This window comes from Paramisgurnus dabryanus, chromosome 13 (assembly GCF_030506205.2).
Source record: "Paramisgurnus dabryanus chromosome 13, PD_genome_1.1, whole genome shotgun sequence".
NCBI classification, from domain to species: Eukaryota; Metazoa; Chordata; class Actinopteri; order Cypriniformes; family Cobitidae; genus Paramisgurnus; species Paramisgurnus dabryanus.
In genome coordinates this window covers 35,035,287-35,057,742 of record NC_133349.1, presented here as the reverse complement: position 1 = coordinate 35,057,742, position 22,456 = coordinate 35,035,287, and the positions used below count along the sequence as shown (strand labels likewise).

Genomic DNA, 22,456 nt, shown 5'->3' with positions numbered 1-22,456 from the left:
GTGTCTCGAGCACACAAGGCAAACAAGAGCTTCTCCAAGAGGTGAGTGCGAAGTACGGTTTACAGCCACAGGCAATGGCCGCGGAGCTTTTTCTTTAACAGATTCTAATATGTGGAACACGTCACCAACTTGCATCGGACGGTCTTTCAACTGTAGCGCAATTTAAGTTTTCACTTGATATTGTGTCTAAAAACGAGCCAAACAAGTGATCACTGCATAACTGGGATTTTGCATTGTGGATATGTAACGTTATTTCATTATTGTGTCAGCTGTGTCAAATGTGTCAAATGCAAGTGTTTTTTAGCATGCGTTTTATCTAGCCTTTTATCTAGATAGGAATCCTGGGCATGACATAGCCCCTCTGTGTCTCCTTGAAGTTATTTCTGTACGTGGACAAATTAAGAACGAGAATGTCCTCAGTGTGGGTAGCCAGAGTGCAAGAAGCCCAGTCGTGTTCTCCTTGCAGGAGTTGCCTCGCTGGTGGCGCACAAAATGCCACACAACCACGCTCAAAGGGCTACCCAGGCGGAATCTTTGTGGGCGTGCCTCGTTGGCGCAGTTAGGCAGCGCGTCAGTCTCATAATCTGAAGGTCGTGAGTTCGAGCCTCACACGGGGCAGTGTGACTTTTTACGACCGGTTTGAGACATTTGCCCCATATCCCTTGCGCACATTGTCCCGGGCATCCACGGCCTGAGGGTCAGCGTGCCCTCCCTGGTGGTCTAGTGGCTAGGATTCGGCGCTCTCACCGCCGCGGCCCGGGTTCGATTCCCGGTCAGGGAATGCGCTTTTGATGTCCGTTTTGCCCTTTTCACCGGGTTCTGCGAAACGCTGGCTTCGAGGGCAAGGATCGCAGCGCCTCCGAGAGGCAAAGCGCCACTGCCTCCGGGCCATCGACCTGAGGTTGGCCGGCAAAATTGCCTGCCCTCCGCCATCTGATCAATCAGAGCCTGGGGTGTCCTCTGCTATACTGAGGCATGTTGACAAAACACAGCAAACACCCAACGTGTTCGAGGACGGAGTAAAAACACAATCGAGCCAGCCAGGAGTCCAACCTAGAATCTTCTGATCCGTAGTCAGACGCGTTATCCATTGCGCCACTGGCCCCGCGCAGGGCAACCATGCTTGGAGAAGACAGCTGGATTCTGGAGGTCGGCATGCAGAGCTGCCAAACTTCATCTCTATCAAAATGGGAAACAGGGTTGTCCTCCGCGTGCCTGTCGTCTTTGAAAAGGACGCTCACTCGGAAGAAACCACGAGAAACAGCACGGGGGGCTCCAATAAGGGCAACAGAATGTCAGAAGTGGGATTCAAACCCAAGCCTCCAGAGGAGACTGCGACCTGAACGCAGCGCCTTAGACCGCTCGGCCATCCTGACCCCCGCCGCTGGCCCGGGCGAGCCCATTTGGCTCGTCAGCGAATGTTACGGTATATCTTTTGGAATGACTCCAGATTTTGTTGCCTTCATGTAGCTCATCTTTAATTCTGATTTATTTCTTCTTGACCACCTTGAAATGGTGATGAATGTGGATTTTTCGAAATGAGGAAGAATGTGCCCGAAGCCTTTCATTTGCCAAAAGGACACGCAACCCGTCTTCGTTTGCCCTGTAACGGATGCTGTCAAAGTGGTTTTGCATTTAAAGATCTTTTTCCCCTTTCTCATACTGCATTAGAACAAGGTCACAAAAAGAAATATCCATTCTCAGACCCTACTCGGTCTACATGAACGCGTCAGAAAAACACTTGATCAAAAGCAGATGATGCCATTATTGCAATTTAACAAAAAAGCGCCATCTTTGTACTTTTCACAGCCGTTTTTTATGGTCCACGTTTGCCTTCTAATGTAGACAACTGTTAACCATACGGCGGCGGGGCAGCCTTAAAAGAACCAGGGGTATTGTGTCTCGAGCACACAAGGCAAACAAGAGCTTCTCCAAGAGGTGAGTGCGAAGTACGGTTTACAGCCACAGGCAATGGCCGCGGAGCTTTTTCTTTAACAGATTCTAATATGTGGAACACGTCACCAACTTGCATCGGACGGTCTTTCAACTGTAGCGCAATTTAAGTTTTCACTTGATATTGTGTCTAAAAACGAGCCAAACAAGTGATCACTGCATAACTGGGATTTTGCATTGTGGATATGTAACGTTATTTCATTATTGTGTCAGCTGTGTCAAATGTGTCAAATGCAAGTGTTTTTTAGCATGCGTTTTATCTAGCCTTTTATCTAGATAGGAATCCTGGGCATGACATAGCCCCTCTGTGTCTCCTTGAAGTTATTTCTGTACGTGGACAAATTAAGAACGAGAATGTCCTCAGTGTGGGTAGCCAGAGTGCAAGAAGCCCAGTCGTGTTCTCCTTGCAGGAATTGCCTCGCTGGTGGCGCACAAAATGCCACACAACCACGCTCAAAGGGCTACCCAGGCGGAATCTTTGTGGGCGTGCCTCGTTGGCGCAGTTAGGCAGCGCGTCAGTCTCATAATCTGAAGGTCGTGAGTTCGAGCCTCACACGGGGCAGTGTGACTTTTTACGACCGGTTTGAGACATTTGCCCCATATCCCTTGCGCACATTGTCCCGGGCATCCACGGCCTGAGGGTCAGCGTGCCCTCCCTGGTGGTCTAGTGGCTAGGATTCGGCGCTCTCACCGCCGCGGCCCGGGTTCGATTCCCGGTCAGGGAATGCGCTTTTGATGTCCGTTTTGCCCTTTTCACCGGGTTCTGCGAAACGCTGGCTTCGAGGGCAAGGATCGCAGCGCCTCCGAGAGGCAAAGCGCCACTGCCTCCGGGCCATCGACCTGAGGTTGGCCGGCAAAATTGCCTGCCCTCCGCCATCTGATCAATCAGAGCCTGGGGTGTCCTCTGCTATACTGAGGCATGTTGACAAAACACAGCAAACACCCAACGTGTTCGAGGACGGAGTAAAAACACAATCGAGCCAGCCAGGAGTCCAACCTAGAATCTTCTGATCCGTAGTCAGACGCGTTATCCATTGCGCCACTGGCCCCACGCAGGGCGACCATGCTTGGAGAAGACAGCTGGATTCTGGAGGTCGGCATGCAGAGCTGCCAAACTTCATCTCTATCAAAATGGGAAACAGGGTTGTCCTCCACGTGCCTGTCGTCTTTGAAAAGGATGCTCACTCGGAAGAAACCACGAGAAACAGCACGGGGGGCTCCAATAAGGGCAACAGAATGTCAGAAGTGGGATTCGAACCCACGCCTCCAGAGGAGACTGCGACCTGAACGCAGCGCCTTAGACCGCTCGGCCATCCTGACCCCCGCCGCTGGCCCGGACGAGCCCATTTGGCTCGTCAGCGAATGTTACGGTATATCTTTTGGAATGACTCCAGATTTTGTTGCCTTCATGTAGCTCATCTTTAATTCTGATTTATTTCTTCTTGACCACCTTGAAATGGTGATGAATGTGGATTTTTCGAAATGAGGAAGAATGTGCCCGAAGCCTTTCATTTGCCAAAAGGACACGCAACCCGTCTTCGTTTGCCCTGTAACGGATGCTGTCAAAGTGGTTTTGCATTTAAAGATCTTTTTCCCCTTTCTCATACTGCATTAGAACAAGGTCACAAAAAGAAATATCCATTCTCAGACCCTACTCGGTCTACATGAACGCGTCAGAAAAACACTTGATCAAAAGCAGATGATGCCATTATTTGCAATTTAACAAAAAAGCGCCATCTTTGTACTTTTCACAGCCGTTTTTTATGGTCCACGTTTGCCTTCTAATGTAGACAACTGTTAACCATACGGCGGCGGGGCAGCCTTAAAAGAACCAGGGGTATTGTGTCTCGAGCACACAAGGCAAACAAGAGCTTCTCCAAGAGGTGAGTGCGAAGTACGGTTTACAGCCACAGGCAATGGCCGCGGAGCTTTTTCTTTAACAGATTCTAATATGTGGAACACGTCACCAACTTGCATCGGACGGTCTTTCAACTGTAGCGCAATTTAAGTTTTCACTTGATATTGTGTCTAAAAACGAGCCAAACAAGTGATCACTGCATAACTGGGATTTTGCATTGTGGATATGTAACGTTATTTCATTATTGTGTCAGCTGTGTCAAATGTGTCAAATGCAAGTGTTTTTTAGCATGCGTTTTATCTAGCCTTTTATCTAGATAGGAATCCTGGGCATGACATAGCCCCTCTGTGTCTCCTTGAAGTTATTTCTGTACGTGGACAAATTAAGAACGAGAATGTCCTCAGTGTGGGTAGCCAGAGTGCAAGAAGCCCAGTCGTGTTCTCCTCGCAGGAGTTGCCTCGCTGGTTGCGCACAAAATGCCACACAACCACGCTCAAAGGGCTACCCAGGCGGAATCTTTGTGGGCGTGCCTCGTTGGCGCAGTTAGGCAGCGCGTCAGTCTCATAATCTGAAGGTCGTGAGTTCGAGCCTCACACGGGGCAGCGTGACTTTTTACGACCGGTTTGAGACATTTGCCCCATATCCCTTGCGCACATTGTCCCGGGCATCCACGGCCTGAGGGTCAGCGAGCCCTCCCTGGTGGTCTAGTGGCTAGGATTCGGCGCTCTCACCGCCGCGGCCCGGGTTCGATTCCCGGTCAGGGAATGCGCTTTTGATGTCCGTTTTGCCCTTTTCACCGGGTTCTGCGACACGCTGGCTTCGAGGGCAAGGATCGCAGCGCCTCCGAGAGGCAAAGCGCCACTGCCTCCGGGCCATCGACCTGAGGTTGGCCGGCAAAATTGCCTGCCCTCCGCCATCTGAGCAATCAGAGCCTGGGGTGTCCTCTGCTATACTGAGGCATGTTGACAAAGCACAGCAAACACCCAACGTGTTCGAGGACGGAGTAAAAACACAATCGAGCCAGCCAGGAGTCGAACCTAGAATCTTCTGATCCGTAGTCAGACGCGTTATCCATTGCGCCACTGGCCCCGCGCAGGGCAACCATGCTTGGAGAAGACAGCTGGATTCTGGAGGTCGGCATGCAGAGCTGCCAAACTTCATCTCTATCAAAATGGGAAACAGGGTTGTCCTCCGCGTGCCTGTCGTCTTTGAAAAGGACGCTCACTCGGAAGAAACCACGAGAAACAGCACGGGGGGCTCCAATAAGGGCAACAGAATGTCAGAAGTGGGATTCAAACCCAAGCCTCCAGAGGAGACTGCGACCTGAACGCAGCGCCTTAGACCGCTCGGCCATCCTGACCCCCGCCGCTGGCCCGGGCGAGCCCATTTGGCTCGTCAGCGAATGTTACGGTATATCTTTTGGAATGACTCCAGATTTTGTTGCCTTCATGTAGCTCATCTTTAATTCTGATTTATTTCTTCTTGACCACCTTGAAATGGTGATGAATGTGGATTTTTCGAAATGAGGAAGAATGTGCCCGAAGCCTTTCATTTGCCAAAAGGACACGCAACCCGTCTTCGTTTGCCCTGTAACGGATGCTGTCAAAGTGGTTTTGCATTTAAAGATCTTTTTCCCCTTTCTCATACTGCATTAGAACAAGGTCACAAAAAGAAATATCCATTCTCAGACCCTACTCGGTCTACATGAACGCGTCAGAAAAACACTTGATCAAAAGCAGATGATGCCATTATTGCAATTTAACAAAAAAGCGCCATCTTTGTACTTTTCACAGCCGTTTTTTATGGTCCACGTTTGCCTTCTAATGTAGACAACTGTTAACCATACGGCGGCGGGGCAGCCTTAAAAGAACCAGGGGTATTGTGTCTCGAGCACACAAGGCAAACAAGAGCTTCTCCAAGAGGTGAGTGCGAAGTACGGTTTACAGCCACAGGCAATGGCCGCGGAGCTTTTTCTTTAACAGATTCTAATATGTGGAACACGTCACCAACTTGCATCGGACGGTCTTTCAACTGTAGCGCAATTTAAGTTTTCACTTGATATTGTGTCTAAAAACGAGCCAAACAAGTGATCACTGCATAACTGGGATTTTGCATTGTGGATATGTAACGTTATTTCATTATTGTGTCAGCTGTGTCAAATGCAAGTGTTTTTTAGCATGCGTTTTATCTAGCCTTTTATCTAGATAGGAATCCTGGGCATGACATAGCCCCTCTGTGTCTCCTTGAAGTTATTTCTGTACGTGGACAAATTAAGAACGAGAATGTCCTCAGTGTGGGTAGCCAGAGTGCAAGAAGCCCAGTCGTGTTCTCCTCGCAGGAGTTGCCTCGCTGGTGGCGCACAAAATGCCACACAACCACGCTCAAAGGGCTACCCAGGCGGAATCTTTGTGGGCGTGCCTCGTTGGCGCAGTTAGGCAGCGCGTCAGTCTCATAATCTGAAGGTCGTGAGTTCGAGCCTCACACTGGGCAGCGTGACTTTTTACGACCGGTTTGAGACATTTGCCCCATATCCCTTGCGCACATTGTCCCGGGCATCCACGGCCTGAGGGTCAGCGTGCCCTCCCTGGTGGTCTAGTGGCTAGGATTCGGCGCTCTCACCGCCGCGGCCCGGGTTCGATTCCCGGTCAGGGAATGCGCTTTTGATGTCCGTTTTGCCCTTTTCACCGGGTTCTGCGAAACGCTGGCTTCGAGGGCAAGGATCGCAGCGCCTCCGAGAGGCAAAGCGCCACTGCCTCCGGGCCATCGACCTGAGGTTGGCCGGCAAAATTGCCTGCCCTCCGCCATCTGAGCAATCTGAGCAATCAGAGCCTGGGGTGTCCTCTGCTATACTGAGGCATGTTGACAAAGCACAGCAAACACCCAACGTGTTCGAGGACGGAGTAAAAACACAATCGAGCCAGCCAGGAGTCGAACCTAAAATCTTCTGATCCGTAGTCAGACGCGTTATCCATTGCGCCACTGGCCCCGCGCAGGGCAACCATGCTTGGAGAAGACAGCTGGATTCTGGAGGTCGGCATGCAGAGCTGCCAAACTTCATCTCTATCAAAATGGGAAACAGGGTTGTCCTCCGCGTGCCTGTCGTCTTTGAAAAGGACGCTCACTCGGAAGAAACCACGAGAAACAGCACGGGGGGCTCCAATAAGGGCAACAGAATGTCAGAAGTGGGATTCGAACCCACGCCTCCAAAGGAGACTGCGACCTGAACACAGCGCCTTAGACCGCTCGGCCATCCTGACCCCCGCCGCTGGCCCGGGCGAGCCCATTTGGCTCGTCAGCGAATGTTACGGTATATCTTTTGGAATGACTCCAGATTTTGTTGCCTTCATGTAGCTCATCTTTAATTCTGATTTATTTCTTCTTGACCACCTTGAAATGGTGATGAATGTGGATTTTTCGAAATGAGGAAGAATGTGCCCGAAGCCTTTCATTTGCCAAAAGGACACGCAACCCGTCTTCGTTTGCCCTGTAACGGATGCTGTCAAAGTGGTTTTGCATTTAAAGATCTTTTTCCCCTTTCTCATACTGCATTAGAACAAGGTCACAAAAAGAAATATCCATTCTCAGACCCTACTCGGTCTACATGAACGCGTCAGAAAAACACTTGATCAAAAGCAGATGATGCCATTATTGCAATTTAACAAAAAAGCGCCATCTTTGTACTTTTCACAGCCGTTTTTTATGGTCCACGTTTGCCTTCTAATGTAGACAACTGTTAACCATACGGCGGCGGGGCAGCCTTAAAAGAACCAGGGGTATTGTGTCTCGAGCACACAAGGCAAACAAGAGCTTCTCCAAGAGGTGAGTGCGAAGTACGGTTTACAGCCACAGGCAATGGCCGCGGAGCTTTTTCTTTAACAGATTCTAATATGTGGAACACGTCACCAACTTGCATCGGACGGTCTTTCAACTGTAGCGCAATTTAAGTTTTCACTTGATATTGTGTCTAAAAACGAGCCAAACAAGTGATCACTGCATAACTGGGATTTTGCATTGTGGATATGTAACGTTATTTCATTATTGTGTCAGCTGTGTCAAATGTGTCAAATATAAGTGTTTTTTAGCATGCGTTTTATCTAGCCTTTTATCTAGATAGGAATCCTGGGCATGACATAGCCCCTCTGTGTCTCCTTGAAGTTATTTCTGTACGTGGACAAATTAAGAACGAGAATGTCCTCAGTGTGGGTAGCCAGAGTGCAAGAAGCCCAGTCGTGTTCTCCTCGCAGGAGTTGCCTCGCTGGTGGCGCACAAAATGCCACACAACCACGCTCAAAGGGCTACCCAGGCGGAATCTTTGTGGGCGTGCCTCGTTGGCGCAGTTAGGCAGCGCGTCAGTCTCATAATCTGAAGGTCGTGAGTTCGAGCCTCACACGGGGCAGCGTGACTTTTTACGACCGGTTTGAGACATTTGCCCCATATCCCTTGCGCACATTGTCCCGGGCATCCACGGCCTGAGGGTCAGCGTGCCCTCCCTGGTGGTCTAGTGGCTAGGATTCGGCGCTCTCACCGCCGCGGCCCGGGTTCGATTCCCGGTCAGGGAATGCGCTTTTGATGTCCGTTTTGCCCTTTTCACCGGGTTCTGCGAAACGCTGGCTTCGAGGGCAAGGATCGCAGCGCCTCCGAGAGGCAAAGCGCCACTGCCTCCGGGCCATCGACCTGAGGTTGGCCGGCAAAATTGCCTGCCCTCCGCCATCTGATCAATCAGAGCCTGGGGTGTCCTCTGCTATACTGAGGCATGTTGACAAAACACAGCAAACACCCAACGTGTTCGAGGACGGAGTAAAAACACAATCGAGCCAGCCAGGAGTCCAACCTAGAATCTTCTGATCCGTAGTCAGACGCGTTATCCATTGCGCCACTGGCCCCGCGCAGGGCAACCATGCTTGGAGAAGACAGCTGGATTCTGGAGGTCGGCATGCAGAGCTGCCAAACTTCATCTCTATCAAAATGGGAAACAGGGTTGTCCTCCGCGTGCCTGTCGTCTTTGAAAAGGACGCTCACTCGGAAGAAACCACGAGAAACAGCACGGGGGGCTCCAATAAGGGCAACAGAATGTCAGAAGTGGGATTCGAACCCACGCCTCCAGAGGAGACTGCGACCTGAACGCCAGCTGCCGAAGGATAGTCCAACATAATGTTGAAAAATGTTGAAGCACAGCCAATCAAATCGAAGCGCTTCAACATGTAGAGCCAATCGAGTCGAAGCGCTTCAACATTTGCAGCCAATCACAGAGCGGAAGTTTCAACATTTTCAACATTTGATCAGAGTGAAAGAGAAAGTCTTCGGGTACGATTCCCCTCCTCACCTGTAGGCGGAGTAAGAGTGATGCTCGATGACGTGTTACTGCTCTTCTATTTTTTTTTTTTTGAGTTGCCGCTCTTCGCCAGTAGGGGAAGTAGGCTAAAAATGTCAAAGTTGCCGAAATTGGCCAAAAGTGTACGGTCTTTGACGAGAGGGATAAGAAGACCTAACTGGGAGTGTCAGGGGTCAAAAAAGTTCAGTAGAAGGTTCATGCCCTACGACGAGCATCATTGCCACGGACATCAACATTTGTGACCCGTCACGGAAACCAGGGACTCAAGTCGGCAACACAAGTTTCGAGAAAATGAGAAACAAAGTTTTTTTTTTCGAAATTTGTGATTTTCGTTTTATTGCAGAATCTGTTAGTTGAGATCACGAAGAAGCCTCTCCATGTTTGAGATAGCAGTTTTTGTATATTTAAAAGCGTACATTTTGCGATTAAAATAGGCTTGTTTTTCCGGAGATTCTAGCGTGCAGCGGGGGGCGTCATTGTCTATGTGTATATTTACATACTGTATAAGCTTGTGTTTTCGCCTCCGCCCCCAAAGGGAACAGCGTCACTACTAAATAAGGATAGTTCGCCCAAAAATGAAAATAATGTAAGTAATGACTCACCTTTATGTCGTTCTAAACTCGGAAGACCTCCGTTCATCTTCGGAACACAGTTTAAGATGTTTTATCGTTAGATTTAGTCCGAGAGCTTTCTATCCCCTTCATTGAAAATCTATGTATGGTTTCCATGTCCAGAAAGGTAATAAAACATCATCAAAGTAGTCCATGTGACATCAGTGGGTCAGTAAGATTGTGTTGATGCATCGAAAATAAAGTTTGGTCCAAAAATAGCAGAATTACGACTTTATTCAGCATTGTCTTCTCTTCCGGCTCGAGCGTGAAGTCACGTGACTGTAGTGACGCGCTGCCCCCCAGGTAGCCAAAACAGTTTGGCCCAATAATGGCCCAAATCCGGCAGGCCAGAAAAAAAAACACGGCCCAGTTCCGGCTGCCAGAAAAGGGCCAACTCTGGGATGAATGACGCCCCAGAATCGGCCCAAGTACACTGGCCCATGTCCGGGTGCCTAAAGTGAGCCGGCACTGCCAGCACAGTGCCAGAATCACGCCAGCTAAAACTGTATACTCAGCCAAAACTGGCCAATGTCCGGGTGCTTAATGTCAGCCGACACTGCCAGCAAAGTGCCAGAATCATGCCAGGTTAAACTGTACACTCAGACGAAACTAGCCCGAAATTTTTTTTTAAGTGTTTTTTCCACAAAACAAGTCTTTATAACCTTAGCCCTTAAGATGGCATGTACTTATCCCTTCTTAAAAAAAACTTTTATTATATTTAGTTAAAAAAAGTTAAACTGCACATTAGAAGTTCTATCCTCAATGTTTGTGATGCTTTTAATGTGTTAAGTGTCACACTTTACTGTAGGTGTTTAAAAAAGAAAGAAAAATATACAGTATGTTTACATGTTTATTTGAAACATAACATTACATTAATAAAACATTAATAAACATCTGGACACTCCTCAAATGTACCCTAAAAGAAGGAAAGACTGAGAGAAAAGAGATAAGAGGGGGAACAGAAAATGACTCATGGTTACTTCATCAGATAGACTGAAGGCATTAATGTTAAATTGGGTAAATGTTAAAGGAATAGTTCACCCTAAAATAAAAATTCTGTCATCATTTACTCATCCTCATGTTGTTTTAAAGGTAGGGTAACAGATTTGATCCTGAAAGATTTTTAGTTATGCTGGTTAAGAGGCTGTTTACACTTGGTATTAAAATGCGTGTTCACGTGCGCTCACCTCCTGTCTGTAAACAGCAAGAAAAGCAAACTTTTCTGCTGAATTGACAACCTGTACAGGAGCCACAAAACGAAAGGCATCTTTTATAACAACAACAGCAAAAACTGCCTGGATCAGCAAGAGCAAAAACCCAAATTAACATCTGTAACTTTACTGCTTTAGCACGAGATGCAAACAGCTGCAGGAGGCAAAGGGTCTGAAAGGGTCGTTGTTTATTTTGGTAAGGTAGGTACACGATATGTTTGTATTGAGATGGATTCAGATATTCTACTTTGATGAAACATTGTGTTGCTTATGAAATTTGTGTTCGTTTACGGATTAGCATAACGATATCGTTACTACGTCTACACAACCGAACGTGTGCTTAAACTAATTCTGATATAAACCAGTTGTTTATGTTGGTTATTTTGGAAGTGTTATTCACTTTGTACTGCAAAGTTTTCTCACTGGTGAATGAGACATGAAATGTGACCGTCTGATCTGTGCATGTTCATGTGTTTTGAAAGAGGCGTGACTTTGGATGGCGATTTGACTTAAGGGTGGGATCGTGATTTCATTACTAGGCGGCTACCGTTAGCATTTTTCAAACATTACCCTACCTTTAAACCTGTATGAATTTTTTTTGATGAACACAAAAGAAGATATTTAGAGTAATGATGGTAAACACACAGCAGATTGTAACCATTGACTTCCATAGAAGGAATAAAAAAATATGATGCAATTTAATTTAACACCTGTGTGCTAACCATCATTTATCAAAATATTTTCTTCATCATATATCACAATACTTTCAAAATACTTTTTCCTACTATGGAAGTCAATGGTTACAATGTGCTGTGTTTTTACCATCATTACACAAAACATCTTAATTTGTGTTCATCAGAAAAAATCATGCAGATTTAGAACAACATGAGGATGAGTAAATGATGAAAGAATATCTATTGAACTATCCCTTTAACAACAATTGAAATACCTTGAATTTGCTTGTTTTCAGGCCCGCTCTCTTATTCTTTTTGCATCTCTGTCAGATGCAAGCTGCAGAAGTTTTTACGAACTTTTCTACTTCACCATCTGGTGCACGAACAGTAGTTGAATTTCTTCTGACAGATTCTTGAAAAGAAACAAAATTATTTAATTAGGTAAATGCAAGCATGTTAGTTTAACCCTGGAGAACCCAAGAACCCTTCTCTTAGAATCAATTAACATTGGCCACATTTGACCCGTGGGTTCTCCAGGGTTAAATGTTACCTACAAGCTATTCTGCTTCAAAAACATTGACAGGTACTTTAGGTTGGAAGATTTATAGCTTCATAGATTAACATTGTAATGGCTTTATATACAGTGGCAAGAAAAAGTATGTGAATTTCACAGTTTTCTGAACAAATTTGTCATAAAATGCAATCTAAACTTTTTCTAAGTCAAGGGCATTGATAAACATAATGGGGCGGTTTCCCGGACCAGGATTAGCTTAATCCAGAACTAGGCCTTAGTTTAATTAGGAAATATAATTAGTTTTAACAAACATGCCTTACTAAAAACATTACCTGTGTGCATTTTGAGGTAAAACAAAGGGCACTGATGTATTTTAAGATATGTAAGTGTAAGTTGTTTTCAGTTTGGAGAGCTCTTAAAACTGTTTAAGTCTAGGACTAGTCTAATCCCTGTTCGGGAAACCGCCCCAATGTGTCTAAAAATAATTACACAAAAACATTCTGATCTTTCATGTCTTTATTGAGAACTACCAAAAAACATCTTAGTGCTTGTGAAAAAAATGTGAACCCTTAATTGAATGACCTCAAAAAAGCCAATTAGAGTCAGGTTTTAGCACAGCTATGGCCCTATTGTTTTTTCCCCAGATTCAGTTTAATTTTTTCTCAAATTCCGTGTTTTTCGTTTTATTCTGGATTCTGGTTAAATTAAATTTCAGTAATCAAAAAGCACATCTTATCAACTGAAAACATAACAGAAAATTAGCAGATCCACCACTGCATTGAATATACTGTACTGTATGAGTGTGCGACTGTGCGTTTCCACAAGGTGACGTGCCTGTTTACCAGCATGTATAGCTCGTATATGGTTCCCAGACACGAGGGCACACTAAGTTTTCTTTCTTGTTTAAGTGAACGTAAACAGCTGTATGTTTATTAGTATATTGAAGCAGTGCCGTCTTAAAGCTGTCTTGGGTGTTCAAAGCTGTCTTGAGTGTTCAATGTTCATTACACAAAAAAAATGAAAACCCCTCACTACTATTAACTGAATACATTTCGCAGCTGCACATTTAATCCATACAGTGAGGACTGTGCAGTGTTTTATTTGTATTTATTGCTAAGGTTCATGTTAAAATCATGTTGACAGACAATTTCATAACTAATATATTTACATTAAAATACAGATGCCTGAAAAGTAAAACAAGATGAGTATAGTATTATGATTAAGAGGAAATATTAAAAATTTGGTTGCTTTTCAGTAGCATTGTTGTAGTGACAGCCAAAATACATTGGCCTATATGTAATACACATGAGTAGTACAAAGTCCATTTCCTACTTTGCAAACTCGACACAACAACAAAAAAACTAAACAAAAATGAGTGGAAGTGGCAACGAATATCCAAAGATGATAAATTGTGGACAAAAAGGTAGCACGATTTCCTTTATATGGAAGTGGTTTGGCTAGCTAAAAAACTGACGAGGCGCAGATTAAAATATAAATGAACCCTCTTATTTTTGTGGCTTCAGTCATTGTTGGCATACTGTTTTAAAGCTGGAAGCATTAACAACTTACATCGAAATATATATCATTATCGTTCAATATGGATTTTTGCCATATTGCCCAGCCCTAGGCCGATGTATTTTGGCTGTCACTACAACAATGCTACTGACAAGCAACCAAATGTTTTTTTTTTTTATCATAACACTATACTCATCTTGTTTTACTTTTCAGGCATCTGTATTAAATGTAAAAATATTAGTTATTAGAATCTATGATTTAACATTAGCAATAAATACACACAAAACACTGCACAGTCCTCACTCTATGAATTAAATGTGCAGCTGCAAAAGTTGTTCAGTTAAGAAAAGTGAGTGATTTTCATTTTTGGGTGGAAAGAACATTTCTGACACAGAAAGCAGTAGGCTACTGTCACTTTAAGACCCAGAACAGCTTTAAGACTGCACTGCTTTAATATACTGATACTGACACATCTAGCTGTTTATGTTCACTTAAACAAGAAAGAAAACTTAGTTTAGTGATCACGCATGTGTTGACTGCGCGCTGTGTGTGTGCTTCGCGAGCCCTCATGTCTGAGGAACAGATGTCAAGCGTGCGCGTTGTGGGAACGCTGAGTTGCACACTCATACAGAACATTATATTCAATGCAGTGGTGGAGCTGCTACTTTTCTTCATTTTTTCTAAATTTGTAAATGTCCTGTAAATAATATATACTTTTTAAAGCGGTACGGATGTGTGCGTGGGCAAGGCGGACATGGAAAGAAAGTATACTGTACCTTTTCTGTCTGTTCTGTTCCAGCCTTTATTGGAACCTGCCAGTGCTCTGAAAAACACATGAAAGATCTGAATTTCTTGTGTAATAATTTTTAGACACATTATGTTATTTATGGATATTTATTCAGAAAACCATTACATTTACTTGCTAATGTATATATACATAAACATACAATACATATATAATATTGATGGCTCTTGCTTCGTTCTGAAACCCTAGATGGCAGTTTTCTTATCCTCGAACAAACTGTCATCACAAGGGCCATGTTTACATGCACAAAATTTTGTCAATCCGACTGAATTTAATCCGATGAAAGGTTACAACAATACAGTTTACATGCACCCTAAACATGTTTAAATGTTTGCACCTCAAAATGTTTGTTTTCATGTACATTTTATAAACCGAACATCTGTGCAAGCGCACAGCCAGGGTTGGCAGCTTCACATATCAAAATCATCCCCATGGACATTCAAAATTAGCCCAAAAGCATCACAAAGACTTATCACAGCCCAAATACCAATAACTAATGAACAAAATCCTTTCATATCTGACCCGCAGAAAAAACAACTCGCAAAGACAGTTTAAACAGTAGCCCAAATCTGAACGAAAAAAAGAGAGGACTTGGCAATGCCACCCCAAAGCCAAACCAAAGCAAATAAGAGGTAAATATACGACGTGAACTTGAGCACAAATTTTCTGTGCACATGCACAATGTATTTTTGCATCCGACAAAATACTTTGATTCACGCGTTTACATGCATACTTTTCTCCTGCTGATCGGATCACAGATTGGACTACACCACCCCTTTTAATACGATTCAAATTTGCATCCAATCTACCTCAATCGTATTGATTGACGGCTTTTTAATACGATTGAGCCATCAATACGATTACAAACTGATTAATTGGTTGCATGTAAACATAGCTACTAGAAACATAAGTACTAGAATAAGGGCACACCACTAAGGTAAAAAAAACGGTTACATGCCCAATTGTGCCAGTGTTGTATTATCGAGAAAGTTCATTATTATTTTTTAAACCTTTTTAAGCCTTGCCTATTTAAAATTGTAATATTTGCAAGATGCAGCAAAAGAGAACTCAATTTGTTTTTAAGGGTTGTTTTGAGATTTTCAATGATATAAAAAAGTAAGTTTTCCTTAATCTTAATCACACACATCCACAGATAATTGTGTTGTCTCTACCATTATATTTATTTTTCAAAATGACTGCAAATGCCAAATCCATAAACTGGAATTGTGATCTAATAAAATATCTTGTTATTATAGTTTACATAACAACGTTTACATATAAAAGTTTAGTTTAGACTACTTAATGTAAAGACTTTTTAAAGACTTGTTATTTGTAATATTTGTAGCCCTAAACGAATCCCTATCATACTTCTGGCCCCAATTGACCCCTCAGACAGTCCTGACATTAACAATGCAACAAAACTGATTCCCAAGAAATATCCATGCCCCGTCCAATATTGTACTTTTACTTACATTAATTCTTCAAATGAATTCTGTCCAAACTGATGATCTTGAGAAATCTAAATGTGACAAAAACAATCACAATAAGTTGTTAAGTTGTATAACAGACAGACAGATCATAGATACAAAATGTTGAGTAATAATTTCATAATTAAGGTTCACTCATTTTCTACAAAGTATCTTTCAATAGATGAAATCGGTTATAATGTTGTGCAACAGTGAGGTGGAAATATTTTTACTGCAGGTGCACTTTAAGTAAAGAACTTTAACTACCAGCTGTGTCCTGTAGCTGCAATGCTCTCTATTCTGTGAAATTTAAACGTTTTCTGTACCAGACAAAGTTATCCCTTGGTAAAAAAAAATTACCTCAGTCAGCTGTATAATAGCGGAACTGGCTGAGGTGGCTACGAGTGTTTAGCAGAATAGCTTCACGATCCCTCAGTTACTCCCGCCTGCTGCATAGACTGCTGAGGCAAATGCTCAGACCAGTTTTATGAGTTGCGAAATATTATTTGTTTGTTATGCTAAACGAAATATTACTGTTTAAGTAAGTTCATTAAACTGAGCAGAGTTCATTTCTTATGTCCGAATTCTCCTTGTCAGATAAATTATAAAAATCGATTTTCTACTCAAATTTATCTAGAAAGACTTCAGAATTTTAATAATAAATTCAAATGCTAATTTACATATTTGTTGAAGTGGGATTGTGGTCATTTAAAAAATTACGTATACTATATCAGTCACACCAGTTTGTCCTTCTTTTAAATGAAGTTTACATATATCTAATATGTGCAGAGTATAAATATTTTAAGCATTAAAATTATGTTAAATAACTTCCAAAAAGTCTTACCTCAGAGAAATTGCAGCAGACTTCATGCAGCTACAACCGTTAAAGCCCGGTAAATGTCGTCACTAGATGTCGCAGCTAGTGCGCATGTCTTGAAACAGCAGCAGTTCTTTTTCCAAAATAAAAGTTCCTTTAACCAGCTTTAATTGTCTAAAAATTGTAATCGATAAATTATAAATAGATCAATCTTTATGATCAAATTAGTTCAAATTCTGGAAAAGGGCTGAAAAATTGTAGTTGTAATAAAGTAAACAAATTGACAAGCTTAACAGCTTATAAAATGTTTTTATAAAATCTCAATTTAGTATTTGATACGGAAGAGGATTAGGGCCACTGGTGAAAAAATTATTTGAATTCTGACTTTTTTTTCAGAATTCTGACTTTAATCTCAGAATTCTGACTTTAATCTCAGAATTCTGACTTTAATCTCAGAATTCTGAGATTAAAGTCAGAATTCTGAGAATAAAGTCAGAATTCTGAGAATAAAGTCAGAATTCTAAGAATAAAGTCAGAATTCAAATTTTGAGTTTAAAGTCAGAATTCTGAGTTAAAAGTCAGAATTCTGAGTTAAAAGTCAGAATTCTGAGTTTAAAGTCAGAATTCTGAGATTAAAGTCAGAATTCTGAGATTAAAGTCAGAATTCTGAGATTAAAGTCAGAATTCTGAGTTTAAAGTCAGAATTCTGAGATTAAAGTCAGAATTCTGAGGAAAAAAGTCAGAATTCTGAGATTAAAGTCAGAATTCTGAGATTAAAGTCAGAATTCTGAGAAAAAAGTCAGAATTCTGACTTTAAACTCAGAATTCTGAGAATAAAGTCAGAATTCAAATTCTGAAATTAAAGTCAGAATTCTGAGTTTAAAGTCAGAATTCTGAGATTAAAGTCAGAATTCTGAGATTAAAGTCAGAATTCTGAGTTTAAAGTCAGAATTCTGAGTTTAAAGTCAGAATTCTGAGATTAAAGTCAGAATTCTGAGATTAAAGTCAGAATTCTGAGAATAAAGTCAGAATTCAAAAAAAAATTTCACCAGTGGCCCTAATCCTCTTCCGTAATTTGACCATTAATTAATACAATGGGCCCTATTTTAACGATCTGAAACGCAAGTGCGAAGCGCAACGCGCAAGTGAGTTTGTGGGCGGATCTTGGGCGCTGTTCTGACTTTAATCTCAGAATTCTGACTTTAATCTCAGAATTCTGAGATTAAAGTCAGAATTCTGAGAATAAAGTCAGAATTCTGAGAATAAAGTCAGAATTCTAAGAATAAAGTCAGAATTCAAATTTTGAGTTTAAAGTCAGAATTCTGAGTTTAAAGTCAGAATTCTGAGTTAAAAGTCAGAATTCTGAGTTAAAAGTCAGAATTCTGAGATTAAAGTCAGAATTCTGAGATTAAAGTCAGAATTCTGAGATTAAAGTCAGAATTCTGAGTTTAAAGTCAGAATTCTGAGATTAAAGTCAGAATTCTGAGAAAAAAGTCAGAATTCTGAGATTAAAGTCAGAATTCTGAGATTAAAGTCAGAATTCTGTAGCCTCGGTGCCAGCCGATCTTAGCCCCGCCCACAACATTTTGAGGAACGGGAAGATCGGTCTGGAGTTTCACCGTTGAGTTGCTACTATGCTCGACCCAAAGCTGGTCGAACCAATCAAATTGTCAGGGCGGGCTTTATATGATGATGGACAGATGATCAGTAACGTAAATCTACCACGTCACCAAAGAGCGCGTGTGTTGAATCTGTTGTTTACAACGAAATGGCTGCCGCGGTAGAAATCAGATGTGTGGACTCTGACATTGAGTCTGTTCTAAAAGATATCGACAGAGCATTGATTTTAAAAGAGGAACAGAGAAACGCGAGCAAGGCATTTGTTGATGTTTTTGCCGTCCTACGGGATTCGACAAAAGTTGTCGCACTTATGAAAGATCAAGTTAAAGAAGCAACTAAAATGGGTATCACGGCGATGCAACTCGGTGTGCACGACGAGATGGATATAACAAGCAAACCTAATGGGTATCGTCGTGGATGAAGTTCAACTAATGTACAAATGGTAAGAGATAGTCTTACTGTATGACTTAATGTGATATAAATGAAATGTTGTAAACATAGTAGGTGTTGATGTACGTTCGCAAACTCAGACTTGTAGTGTGTGTCGTAGCGAAATAACTAGCAGTTCGGTCAAGCTGCAAATACGTCATTTCAACATACGTCTCACACCCCGTTGCTCTGATTGGTCGTAGGTCTATCCAATTGAGTGCAGAGGCATTTTTCGGTTGAGACACGCCTCATAATTATAGCTCAATGGAGCGGTATCAGACTCAAATTCTGACTAGAATTGAGTATGACAACGTCAGGCTAAGAATTCTGAGAAAAAAGTCAGAATTCTGACTTTAAACTCAGAATTCTGAGAATAAAGTCAGAATTCAAATTCTGAAATTAAAGTCAGAATTCTGAGATTAAAGTCAGAATTCTGAGATTAAAGTCAGAATTCTGAGATTAAAGTCAGAATTCTGAGTTTAAAGTCAGAATTCTGAGTTTAAAGTCAGAATTCTGAGATTAAAGTCAGAATTCTGAGATTAAAGTCAGAATTCTGAGAATAAAGTCAGAATTCAAAAAAAAAATTCACCAGTGGCCCTAATCCTCTTCCGTAATTTGACCATTAATTAATACAATGGGCCCTATTTTAACGATCTGAAACGCAAGTGCGAAGCGCAACGCGCAAGTGAGTTTGTGGGCGGATCTTGGGCGCTGTTGCTATTTTCCCGGCGTGAGAAATAACTCTTGCGCCGGGCGCAAATCAATAAGGGGTTGGTCTGAAGTAGGTTCATTATTCATAGGTGTGGTTTGGGCGTAACGTCAAATAAACCAATCAGAACGCTAGCCAACATTCCCTTTAAACGCAAGGGCGCAAGTTCCATGGCGGGTTGCTATTATTATGACGGATTTACCAGGCGCACGCCAGGAGCGGTTCACAGCCGAGGAGACCGACGTCCTTGTACGGGGGAATCCCACGCTTGCCAGCATAAATCGGGCATGCAGTGTAACGGGAGGTGGATCTGCCTCAGGACTTGACGCCAGCAGAGGACATCGCTGCGTCCACCCTCACCGCTGAAAGGGTTTGGGGGCTTTGAAATCGGACCCAAGAAACGCAAGGTCCAACCCCAAAGTAGACTATCAAGTTCATATACATTAAGGTTTCTTATAAAAACATTTAAATTATTATTTACATAAAATAAACGTAATACAGCCACACAACAAACTTATGAAAATATTTTAATCGTTATTTGCATGAGAATTTTTTAACGCAGCCACACAATAAAAAAAAACTATCACCACAATGCTCACCACTATGATTCCCCTTATCTCGTGTATTAATATTTTTTAGTGTAACAATTTATGATTTGCAAAAATAACTGTTGCATCTGTGTAGATTATATGCAATATGCGCGTTGTGCAAGCTATACGGTCAAGCATGCGCCCTTAAAATAGCATAATGAACAACGCGCAACGCGCCACTGACTTTAAACTTTTTTTTTCTGGTCAGTGGCGCAATTGTTTTTTGAAACTGCAAAATAGCATCAGGGATGGTTTGCGCCGGAACACGCCTCTTTTTTGCGCTGAACCGCCCAGGGAGCGCAAGTTCATTCCCTAGTTTGTCGACGTGCGTCTGTGGAGGGAAAAACCCGCTGTGCGCCGTTGCAAAATACGAATGATACATGCGTCACTGACAAAGTCAATTGCGCTGGGTGCAAGATAGGGCCCAATATGTGTTTGTTGAAATATTACATACATAGAAAATATTTCAGTATAAACTTAATAGCCCAGATACTTACATTCAATAGGCTAATGGCACTTTATGCCTCTACAAACCTATTCTTAACATTAAAATATGCTTCTCCCCTTCCCTTATTTTATTAGGGAAAAATTTCTGAGCTTAACTTTTCCTCACACTACTTTTCACTTATTGACTACCATTAATCAGGAAAACTAAAAACAATTATCAAAACATTAAATAGAAACAATTATATGCATATCAATTGTTAAATTAATATATTTTTATTAAAACAAACGTGAAATGTGAAAGCCAATATGTGGAAAATATGCCATTTGTCAGCCAAAATCGGACCAAATCCGCATATACACAGCCTAGCCGAATCTGGCAACTTTTGCTGGGCCAGTGCTGGCTTAATACTGGTAAGCCGCAGCCAGAACACAGCCGTGTGCGCCGACACTCAGCCGGATCTGGCCCGAATGCACTGGCTACCTGGGCCTGTTCCTCAGATATGTTTGCTAAGTTTTTTTTTTTTTCAAACTTATAGCCTGCGTCTCCCCAGACTGTAAAGCTCGGGCACACAAAACAAAAGAAAAATAAAAGAAGCTGGGGCGGAACAAATAACAGTCAGCCGCATCGTACGTCAGCCGCGTCACTGACTTTATGGGTCTTTCACATAGGAAGCGGTGTGCGCTGCGCTATGAAACCCATTCATTTCAATGGCTTGCGCCGCGCGAGGGCGTTTTTTTGTTGCGCCGAGCAAAGCGCGAGCGCAGCGGTCAAAGTTCAAAATAGTTTAACTTTTGCGCTGCGCTCTGTGACGATTACCCGCGCGGCCAATAGAAATGGGGCATCCAAACAAGCAAAATGGACGAAAGCTTATACTCGGGATTCTCAGAGCTTTATAATACAAGTTTATGCTCCTACAGAGACATCGGAAGGAAAGCCGTGTCATGGAAACACGTAAGCAATTCAAGTTGACATGTTAGGTGTGGTTTAAGTCAAGCAGCTTGTTGTAGGTATGCTTAAAGTTACGTGAAATGGAGATGAGCAACATCAGTCTCTGTATTCCTCGTCGACTATTTAACGCAAATATAAACACTGTAGTAATTTATTGAAAACCCCGCCTACTTTGGTCTGGCCATCAGAGCACAATCGCTTGGCTGCGCCGAACCCAGCGGCGAGCGCAGCGCACACCGCATCCTATGTGAAAGCCGCATTTATGCGGCGCCGCAGTCGGAAGACGTCAAAGTACCGCGAGAGCTCTTCAAGAAATCTTACGGAGTAGTTTAATTTCGACTCGCTCTCGCGGTACTTTGACGTCATCTGTATGTCAGTTCTTGCAGCGCAGCATCCAAACACACAGAAGTTACACAGATATCGTTGTATTCTTCATATAATTGGCTACATGTTTTGTCTATCAATATTTTCCATGAAGTCATTGGCTGATGGAGGAACGAGCGAGCCATTGGTAACCTCTCTAAAGGATGTCACGTTTTCGACGGCGCTGTTTGGAGGATCTATTATACTACTTCCCTATTTTAAATACAAACTTTGAAGGCGGGTTCATGTGTTTAACGGAGTGTAAGCTCATATACCCTTACATGTTACGATTTAAATAGTCTTCAGATTATATATTATATAGTATTACCAGACATTCATGCGAAATCTGATGTAAACAATCTATATTTCACGGATTATACGCATTTGTGGACAAATATGGTCATTGGATAATCTGAAACAGACTGGATTCGACTTGTGATCCCCACAAAGGTAAAAGAGTCATGTTTATTTTTGCGGGTTGTCATTTGGTCATAAAATACTACATATGATGCTAGAACATCTCAAAAAGGGTTTTACAGGGGGCATGGCTTAGCTAAATGAGATGTAAATGAGCCCTATTGTCTCCCCCAGCT

At 42.7% G+C, this 22,456-nt stretch overlaps 1 long non-coding RNA gene and 19 other non-coding genes across 20 annotated transcripts; 10 read left to right on the top strand and 10 right to left on the bottom strand.

The window, feature by feature from the left end:
• Nucleotides 1–544: 544 nt before the first annotated feature.
• trnam-cau (transfer RNA methionine (anticodon CAU)) lies at nucleotides 545–618 on the top strand. Its single transcript has one exon. It is a non-coding gene; the product is annotated as a tRNA-Met (tRNA).
• Nucleotides 619–709: 91 nt separating this feature from the next.
• Nucleotides 710–781, top strand: trnae-cuc (transfer RNA glutamic acid (anticodon CUC)). The gene has a single exon. It is a non-coding gene; the product is annotated as a tRNA-Glu (tRNA).
• Nucleotides 782–1,032: 251 nt separating this feature from the next.
• On the bottom strand, nucleotides 1,033–1,105 carry trnar-acg (transfer RNA arginine (anticodon ACG)). Its single transcript has one exon. It is a non-coding gene; the product is annotated as a tRNA-Arg (tRNA).
• A 188-nt stretch (nucleotides 1,106–1,293) lies between these two features.
• trnal-cag (transfer RNA leucine (anticodon CAG)) lies at nucleotides 1,294–1,376 on the bottom strand. Its single transcript has one exon. It is a non-coding gene; the product is annotated as a tRNA-Leu (tRNA).
• Nucleotides 1,377–2,441: 1,065 nt separating this feature from the next.
• On the top strand, nucleotides 2,442–2,515 carry trnam-cau (transfer RNA methionine (anticodon CAU)). Its single transcript has one exon. It is a non-coding gene; the product is annotated as a tRNA-Met (tRNA).
• Nucleotides 2,516–2,606: 91 nt separating this feature from the next.
• On the top strand, nucleotides 2,607–2,678 carry trnae-cuc (transfer RNA glutamic acid (anticodon CUC)). The gene has a single exon. It is a non-coding gene; the product is annotated as a tRNA-Glu (tRNA).
• A 251-nt stretch (nucleotides 2,679–2,929) lies between these two features.
• trnar-acg (transfer RNA arginine (anticodon ACG)) lies at nucleotides 2,930–3,002 on the bottom strand. The gene has a single exon. It is a non-coding gene; the product is annotated as a tRNA-Arg (tRNA).
• A 188-nt stretch (nucleotides 3,003–3,190) lies between these two features.
• trnal-cag (transfer RNA leucine (anticodon CAG)) lies at nucleotides 3,191–3,273 on the bottom strand. The gene has a single exon. It is a non-coding gene; the product is annotated as a tRNA-Leu (tRNA).
• A 1,066-nt stretch (nucleotides 3,274–4,339) lies between these two features.
• trnam-cau (transfer RNA methionine (anticodon CAU)) lies at nucleotides 4,340–4,413 on the top strand. The gene has a single exon. It is a non-coding gene; the product is annotated as a tRNA-Met (tRNA).
• Nucleotides 4,414–4,504: 91 nt separating this feature from the next.
• Nucleotides 4,505–4,576, top strand: trnae-cuc (transfer RNA glutamic acid (anticodon CUC)). Its single transcript has one exon. It is a non-coding gene; the product is annotated as a tRNA-Glu (tRNA).
• A 251-nt stretch (nucleotides 4,577–4,827) lies between these two features.
• Nucleotides 4,828–4,900, bottom strand: trnar-acg (transfer RNA arginine (anticodon ACG)). The gene has a single exon. It is a non-coding gene; the product is annotated as a tRNA-Arg (tRNA).
• Nucleotides 4,901–5,088: 188 nt separating this feature from the next.
• trnal-cag (transfer RNA leucine (anticodon CAG)) lies at nucleotides 5,089–5,171 on the bottom strand. The gene has a single exon. It is a non-coding gene; the product is annotated as a tRNA-Leu (tRNA).
• Nucleotides 5,172–6,227: 1,056 nt separating this feature from the next.
• Nucleotides 6,228–6,301, top strand: trnam-cau (transfer RNA methionine (anticodon CAU)). Its single transcript has one exon. It is a non-coding gene; the product is annotated as a tRNA-Met (tRNA).
• A 91-nt stretch (nucleotides 6,302–6,392) lies between these two features.
• On the top strand, nucleotides 6,393–6,464 carry trnae-cuc (transfer RNA glutamic acid (anticodon CUC)). Its single transcript has one exon. It is a non-coding gene; the product is annotated as a tRNA-Glu (tRNA).
• A 260-nt stretch (nucleotides 6,465–6,724) lies between these two features.
• trnar-acg (transfer RNA arginine (anticodon ACG)) lies at nucleotides 6,725–6,797 on the bottom strand. The gene has a single exon. It is a non-coding gene; the product is annotated as a tRNA-Arg (tRNA).
• A 188-nt stretch (nucleotides 6,798–6,985) lies between these two features.
• Nucleotides 6,986–7,068, bottom strand: trnal-cag (transfer RNA leucine (anticodon CAG)). Its single transcript has one exon. It is a non-coding gene; the product is annotated as a tRNA-Leu (tRNA).
• Nucleotides 7,069–8,133: 1,065 nt separating this feature from the next.
• Nucleotides 8,134–8,207, top strand: trnam-cau (transfer RNA methionine (anticodon CAU)). Its single transcript has one exon. It is a non-coding gene; the product is annotated as a tRNA-Met (tRNA).
• A 91-nt stretch (nucleotides 8,208–8,298) lies between these two features.
• On the top strand, nucleotides 8,299–8,370 carry trnae-cuc (transfer RNA glutamic acid (anticodon CUC)). Its single transcript has one exon. It is a non-coding gene; the product is annotated as a tRNA-Glu (tRNA).
• Nucleotides 8,371–8,621: 251 nt separating this feature from the next.
• trnar-acg (transfer RNA arginine (anticodon ACG)) lies at nucleotides 8,622–8,694 on the bottom strand. Its single transcript has one exon. It is a non-coding gene; the product is annotated as a tRNA-Arg (tRNA).
• A 1,964-nt stretch (nucleotides 8,695–10,658) lies between these two features.
• LOC141279952 (uncharacterized) lies at nucleotides 10,659–14,484 on the bottom strand. The gene is made up of 3 exons (XR_012334763.1): nucleotides 14,445–14,484; nucleotides 11,915–12,051; nucleotides 10,659–10,686 (listed from the first exon to the last, which is right to left on the bottom strand). It is a non-coding gene; the product is annotated as an uncharacterized lncRNA (long non-coding RNA).
• Nucleotides 14,485–22,456: the final 7,972 nt, after the last annotated feature.